At 39.0% G+C, this 8,224-nt stretch overlaps 1 protein-coding gene across 6 annotated transcripts in view; it reads right to left on the bottom strand.

The window, feature by feature from the left end:
• Window positions 1-8,224, bottom strand: part of LOC116848923 (serine/threonine-protein phosphatase 4 regulatory subunit 1-like) — a 183,521-nt gene that overhangs the window by 105,108 nt on the left and 70,189 nt on the right. The gene's annotated exons all lie outside the window — the stretch shown is intronic.

The following is an 8,224-nucleotide window of genomic DNA, read 5'->3' on the forward strand; positions in this document are numbered from 1 at the left end:
CGTGCGTGCGTGCGTGCGTGCGTGCGTGCGTGCGTGCCGCGGTAAAAGCGGCCGTGGTGCACACGTAACCGACGCTCTCTCGTATGTGCTCCGCGCGCGGACGGCAGGCAGGGTGGAGAGTGAGTGCGGCGTAATACGACGACAACGCGACGACGAAGACGACGACAACGATGTGTACCGTGCGCGGACGGGAAATTACGTTTTGCCGGCGCGACTGTCGCGCGCATATCGGAGAAACGCGTGTCTCTCCTCCCTTCGGTCCCGCTCCTTTACACCTCTACCTGCCGTGTTGTCGTTATTATTATTACTTGCTGCATTGGTGGGTGCAGCTTGCTGCACAAGAAGCAACGGACGCTATTTACGATCGATGGACGTAAACTGGATCCCGAAAGGTCGAGAAACGTTCGCGGATATGCGCATGGATAACGTAGTCGCGTGTTCGGAGAGCTGAGCGAAGTAAAACGGAACGTATTCATTTTCTTCGAGTCTCTGAGAATATATCGCTCGATTACTTATCATTCCAAAGAGAAAAGATACGAAAAAAAGATGATACTAAGAAGGATGTTAGAACTGACGAAATGTTAAAAGAAATCACTGATAAATGGTCAATGATAACTCTGACAAATAATCATTTCGATTTTAATCATGTACATGGAGAAAATGTAGTAAAAATTACAACAAAATTTTGTAATTCTAGAAATTATGACCCAAATTACTAAATATTTATTTTAAAAAATACACGTTTGGTCTTTTACTAAAATTATAGTAACTATATGAATACTTTTTACATATAGTATATATTTATCTAACTTATTATTTCTATGTAAATTTCTACTACAATGTCAGTATAGTCCAGTTTTACAAAAAACTGTAAAAAATAAAAAATGATTTTAATAATACATCTATATAAATAAATAATCTTAATTGATTTTTACTACAATATTCTCTCCGTATAGAAATTAAAAATAACAACATCGTGTTCTTTTTTATGTCTAGAAAAAAATTATTTTATGTAACCTTGGAGAATCGATTTACACGCAATAATCCTTAATCGATATAGTTGAATTTTGTGTGAGAGAGGGACAGAATATGAAAATAAATATTGCCTCGTCTCAAAACTATACACAGAAAAATACGTACTGCACTCAAGTAAATGTTACATGTCTCAAGTATTTCACAAGTTTATATTATTATCTCATATTTACTTAAAATATGTATATTCTATATCCTAATAAGCTTAGCATTTCAATGAAGAGTATTACGTTGAAAAGAAACAGAAATTCGTTTTGTTTACTTGATAGAGTCGCGCCATCTTTTTTTGTTTCATATAATATTCTTGTAAAAATAATTAAATCTTTCTTTTGAGTGCATATGATAATGAGCTTTTCCAAAATTTACGATGAATATATTTGAAGAGTTATTAAAGGTATTCTTTGTTGAGGAGAGCCGTTACTTAAAAGAAGGAAAGTAAACTGAGTAATCGCTTTTTTTTGAAAAAAAAAAAAAAAAAAAAAAAAAAATTTTTTTTCTGTGTATAGCGAAGATGGGGCGTTTTAGAGTCATCCGTATATCTCATCGCGGTCCTCGGAGATGACGTGCGAGGCGACACTCGTTTGACGTTCGGACGACCACGCAGAAATTCATTTCCTCGTGGACGCCACTAGTTATTGTTCTTGATAAACGACCTCGGCTGCGTTCGCGGCTTCTACGTAGATAGGTAACGTGACGCGTGACGTAGACGTTGCGGGTCGCGCGTCGATAGACGTCACGTGTCCTCGTGGCGACTAGAGCGAGCGCGATTCATGATAATTTGACTTTCTCACTGAGACTATTCAACGTGCCGAGAAAGATTTCGAGTCAAGTTTTTCGATCGACTCGTCGTTTTCGCTAAATAGGAAATAATAAGTCCGGATAAGGTATATTGCCGACAGAATTTCATGTCTCCAAGATGAAAAATATTCACGGAATTGTCTCTGCAACTGTGTCTCAAAACTTTGTCAAAGTATGCTCTTTCCTCATCTAGTATTTTGAACTTTAAACTTTTATGCTAAGTCAAATAGCTTGCTTTGATGAAATTTTAATTTGAGACTTGACTGTGATATGAATACACAACGATACAAATTGCACATTTACAAATTGCAAGAAACAAATACTTCTCTTGGCATTTTCGTCAAGACAAAATCATCACTAAATTGTTCAGAGAATCTGCTATCATAAAATGATGCGCAAAAAATGGAACAGCCTCTGTATGCGTTGGTTTGCTTGTTTTTTCATTCTGAGTTGTCATGCATTCAACATGACTTTTGCCTCGCGATGATATGCGTGCAAGGTGTCGGTATATTCGCGACTGCGATACGCTGATTAGAGACAGCAAGTTTCCCCGACACTTTGCTCGATAACTAACAATTTCACTTTCACATTCGTTTTTGGCATTTGCCGCTATTTTTGCATTAAGTCCGATTCGCGCCGAACCTGTCGTAGGCGGAAATCATTATCGAGAAGTTCCTCAATTGATTCGTGATCGAGATGGTGGATTATTTTCACTTGATATCGTCGACTTTTCGAAAAGCATTCGAGATTTAACACTGGGCCGGAAATTCTCTTCCGACTAGATCATTCGAGTGATTAAAGATGAGATTTTTTTACGATACACATGAAGGCATGAGAAAGAGAACCGGATTTGTCGTTACTCACTGTGAGTGATTCACGAATCTTCTCTAAACTCACCCGAGTGATTCGTAACCTCGATTCTAACGAACTTGAAAATCCTAGCAAATCTATAGTATCACGGGAGAATGACTCGACCTATGCGTGTCGCAAGATTGCGTTCTGCGAGTGCGACAAATGAAAGAAAACGTTTCCGGGTACTTGGATGATTCAAAGAGGCTTCTACAATTGAGTCTCTTGCCTACGTTGGCTATGGAAATCGTTGATCGAATGATAGAACAATGGCTAGGCAAGTCAACGTGTGTACCTTCGCGTATCTGCGATATCGTTCATCCGACAATTGCAATTTCTTCCGTTTTCAATGAAACACAGTACATTTTACATAGTTGGGTGCGTTTTCGAAACGACCTGATGATGATAATCCTTCTAACGCAAAGTTAATAGAGGTTTTGGCGTCATAAGGAACGGGTAGTCAGGATAGTGTAAGTAATGCAGAGGAAATTATCAATAGAGAAAATGTATAATAGGTGGTAGTAAAAGACAAAAATACACAGGGAGTAGAAGAAGAAGATACAAGAAATGAAGAGGAAAGGTTTGGCTATCGGATAGGATTAGGAAGCAAAATAAAGGTATACGGAAGAAGAATGACACAAGGACTTGCTGTGCAAGTAAGAAGATTGAAGTGCAAAGAATAAGAGATAAATTGTAGAATATGGACATTTTCTTCTCGGTGATATGAGCTGTAGAAGACATGTTGGTGTAACTTAATTTTCTTAATTACTTAGCGACCAAATTAAAAACTTAGTTGTAGGAATAGAGATTCCTGTAGGAGGTTATTGCTCAGCCAATAGCTTTCAATTATTTCAACCAAGTTTTGAGGTACATGAATGCTCGTAATACAGAGATATTATTTCTCGTTAGCGAATTTTTCGTTTGGTCTATATTCAGTTGCACGAACTGAGATTTTTTCCCACGTTCGAACAAGATCTTGATACATATTATTCTCGACTCGAATTTCGGGGCATCTCGCAATCGGTTGCGCTACATTCTGTAGATCAGAGCGCCGCACAGTGAAGGAGGCACTCGAGTATCGAGGAGCGAAGCATTATCGTGGTCCACGCGTGCCGCTAGTAATTCGCCTTATCTCGATGTACATATACTCCCATCGTGACGTGAATGAATCGCGCGATAACGTCACGCGTACGCGTTAAAGATTCCACGTGTATTTGACGACAGCGCCATTGCAGATGACGTCTCACCGCGACGACTATAATTACATGTATATTTGGCGACATGGTCGTCGGCGAGAAACGGCGCTCGTGTTTAGCTGTGTCGGAAAACCGATCGCGAATTTCGTCGAATATTTCAAGTAAGTAATTAGAAGTGAAAATATTCGCCCGCGGCATTAAAACAACGCAGCTGAGTTGAGAAGAGTCCTCCATCGTTTAACCTTCCCGAACCTTCTTTCCTCCATTGAGCTGACAATTTATTTCTCTCTTATGCGCACTTGCTTAGGGATTTTCGCTGGCGACGGAGTTTCGCGATGTCCTCAAGAAGTGAACTCGCGAATCGCCCCGGTCGAGAAAAAGTTCCGAAGCGGTTTTCCGAGTTCGTCGCCGTAATAATCAGCTGTATGGTCCAGAACGTTTTCTGGTGGCGCGCGCGTCAGCGAGGCGCGGGAGAAGACGACGAAAAGTCATGAACGAACAGGCCGTATGGAGAGGACTACGGTGAACGGAAAGGAAACGAGTATTTTTAGCGGTTACACATTGTTGTTGACCGCTTCTGGCGACACTGAATCGCGCTCTCGCTAGGGAGGCGCGTGCGGTTCGATCTCGCGCGTCACGAACGAGAGTAATCTCTCGTGAGGGACACCGATAGAGGCAGACAAGAATCACGGAATGAGGCTTCTTTTTAAAATCGAAACAACAGATGGAACTCGCGAATTGCTGTGTAACAGTCGAATAAATCCGCAGTGGTGTATCGTCTTCAAGTGCAATTTTCGCTCAAAATCAATATATTTATAAAGAGAAAGATACGTTCTTCTTTTGAATACGAGCATTTCTCAAATTTGCGAAGAGTATGTTTTACTATTGTCAAGAAGAGATATAAAGGTAAAGGTTTTTTTAAAAAGAAAGGGAAACTTTTCTTAGCAGTAGAATATTGTTCTGTGTATATAGAAAAGTGGTTTTCCTGCAATTACAGCTGCAGATATATACCGAACACTTTTTCTTTCAAGACGCAGAATCTTGACATTGTGAGAGCTTATGTCTCTCATGAGCTCCCATTTTACACGGAAAAAAAGAATGCCGTTAAATCAATAGAATTGTCAAGCGCGCCGTAATTGAAGTAAAGCTTGTTGATTCAACAGCAATATTATTACACTAATAGTCAAGCTACTGGAACAATGTGTGATGCGTTAGTATCAATAATGTTGCTATTGAATCAGGCAGATTTTCACTCTGATCACGGCGCAGCTGACAAATTTTATCGAGACATTTCTTTCCCGTGTACAAACGCTTAGTTTCGCTACAATCGTGGAAGCGGAAAAGGTTACGTGCGGCGTTGTGACTAACTGTCGAGAAAGGGACACGTATTAGAATATACGCGCGGCGTAATGTATCAAGCAACGCCCGCTTCTCCGTTGCGCGTTTTGTGCCTCGTGACAACACGAATGACCTCACTGCACAGCACGGTTCATAGCACAGTTCATAGCACCGCGCGAGGCGGGTCGCGACCGTTTTCTCAGATAACGAATTCATTCACAACGCACGACGACGACGACGACGACGACGATTCAAGCCCGAGCGAGATCGGCACGCGCGACCTCATACCGCGTACGAAGTAAAGCCCGAGAATGGCCAGCGATATCTGCTGATGGAAAGTATCTGACATCGGCGCCGATATTACAAATAGACATAGATATTGATGTTGAAAGTGAGTATCGATAAACGATACGCTGATAACGCGCAGACTTACGTCGCGTTCTCTGAGAATCGTTTGCAAACGACCGTTTCGTTCATTAATTTCTCATTACTCGTAGTGGATTTTCAGCGGCTTTCAAGCGTTGACCGATGAAAATTCTTGCTCATTGAAATGATTGGCTAATTAACAATTAGAATTAATCACATATGTAATCGTACGAATAATTTAACCGGTTTATGAGATTAACTATTGATCAAACTTTCATTTGATGGATCATATATACTGATTAATAATTAATTTCATCAATCGATTAAATTATTCGTCATTATGTGTATGACGATCGAATAATTTTGAAAGATTGTGATTTGCCAATTATTTTAGACAACTGTGTAGTTTTTATCGATCAGTCAATGCTTTCTGAACAGTCGTTCAGATCATAATTGATTCATATCAAATCATAATTAATGTTAGTCAAATTGTTCAAACATCGTGTCACAGCCGTGAACGTGAATAGCCACGAATAAATTCGGAAATAATTGCGTTAAGTTCATCTAGTTTCTATATCGCTTACTTCAGTTACTTGTTAATGTCGTTTCAGCATTAACGCTTTCTAACAACATTCGACGTAGCGCTGAGCGCGTATCAAGGGATGTTTCAAGAAACCGATACTTTTGAACGGCCATTTCCAATTCCTCGCGCGTAATTCCATTTCGCCAATTACGAATTTGCAAGTGCGCGTCACACGAGATGCACGTACGAAGACGAGACAGGATAGCAGATGAAAAAAAAAAGAAAAGAAAGAAAAGCAGACACAATAGCGAGAGAGGAGTGTGCCTGGTCGTGTGTCTGGTGATGGAGTAGGAAGAAAAGGAAAGAGAGAACGGTCGATGTGACCCAAATAACGCCAACTCCCACGTACACAACGCGACCAATGCACTCGCTTTCAACGTTAGTGAATATAACTGCGCCGAGATTATCGCTTATGAGCCGCTAAATAGCCGCTCGGTGAAAGCTCAGAGCAACCGAAAAATGCAATAAAAAAGTGCGCAACAGGAAGAAAAGCGCAGAAATTGCAACGTATAACGCGAGATAGAGGATCAATTCGAGAGTGGGGGTCTGAAAGGAAGTCAATGCGACCCTAATGGCACTTTCTTTGAAACGTTATTTTTATCTGTTTACTTGTAGTGTACTTTCCGATTGATATTACGGGCTTTTACGGCGGCAGCGTTAATAAAATATTGTCAAAATCAAAGCAACTGCGTGAAAAATTTAATTAAATATTTTGTCAATGAGAAAGCCAGTGGCTTCTCTGACAACATTGAGTCGAGACTCTAACGCGCTTATTCGGTACGATATTATTAATCGCATATTGTACTCACGAATAATTACTCTGTACCGAGAGGAAAAATATCTAAGGAACAGTCACAAACAATATTTGTTTGCTGAGTACTAACAACATATTTACTTATACTGTTATAAAATATTTTTCAAATAAAACGTTTTAAAACTTAAAACTTTACGAAAACCTTAATTTTTCATAGAAGCAATTATTTTTCTATTGAAATACAAGAATTTAGATTTAAGTAAATTTGCTGTTAGCATCTCGATCAAATAAATACTTACTAATTTCTAGATATTTTTTCTCTTAGTGCATAATATCATACGTACTCTCAAAAATTGTGCGCGTTACTTCTCTTTTGTGATTTATTTTTAATTTTTTGATTTTAAATTTCTGATTTATATTTCATTTGTCTCTGTCGTCTACACACGCAGACTTTTATGTTTGGTCTTGACATAATCTTTGATTTGTTTTTCGTCAATAAATAAAGGGAAAAAGTAAATGTTTACCTTCAATGGATCGCTACCCACATTCTTTATACGACGAAATCGCACTCTCGACGGATTCGAAAAACCAAAAAACGTTTCTTTGAAGCAGACTTACCTGCAACAAAAACAATAGAATATTGGTTTAGTGGTTGTGCAAAATTAAATTCATATCGATACAATCATGATATTCACTCGTCAAGTAAGACAAGAAAAAGTATGAAAACTCATTAATAAGTTCTCGATAGAGAGTATCGAGTCATTGTACGGAGAAATACATAAAGGGATCATTCGCATGTTATTAATATCATCGACTATTCATGAGGGTTTCTCTTTTTTGCATCTCCGCCAATCATATTCGCGAAAGAACGATTTGGCAGAAGGCGTCTTTGGCAGAAGACGTCTTATGACCAACGTGCCAGCTCGCCGCGAACAGGGCAATGATCTCATGCGTCGTTGTACGATATTCCATTTTTTTGATAACGGAAATCCTACCACCTTAGATCGTAAATTACGCATTTTGGCAAAATCACGTAAATATTAACAGTTAAAAAGTAAGCCGTATATCATATTAATTTTATATGGCTATTTCTTTGATTGTTAGATCAGAAATTCCATTCATTTTACAAACTTGCTCAATCGGTCGCAGGAACACCGAAGAAAAAGGCATCTAAAAATATTTATTCGACGGGTACACCAAAAGAAAAAATATCTAAAGAGTAAAAAGTATTTATGCGATGATTGCTAATAATACATACACTTAAATCTAACTTCTTTTGTTTGAATAGAATAAACAATTGTCCTCCGT

This window comes from Odontomachus brunneus, unplaced genomic scaffold, assembly GCF_010583005.1.
Source record: "Odontomachus brunneus isolate Ranch 3 - 2012 unplaced genomic scaffold, Obru_v1 Obru_scaffold_102, whole genome shotgun sequence".
In the NCBI taxonomy this organism is placed as follows: Eukaryota; Metazoa; Arthropoda; class Insecta; order Hymenoptera; family Formicidae; genus Odontomachus; species Odontomachus brunneus.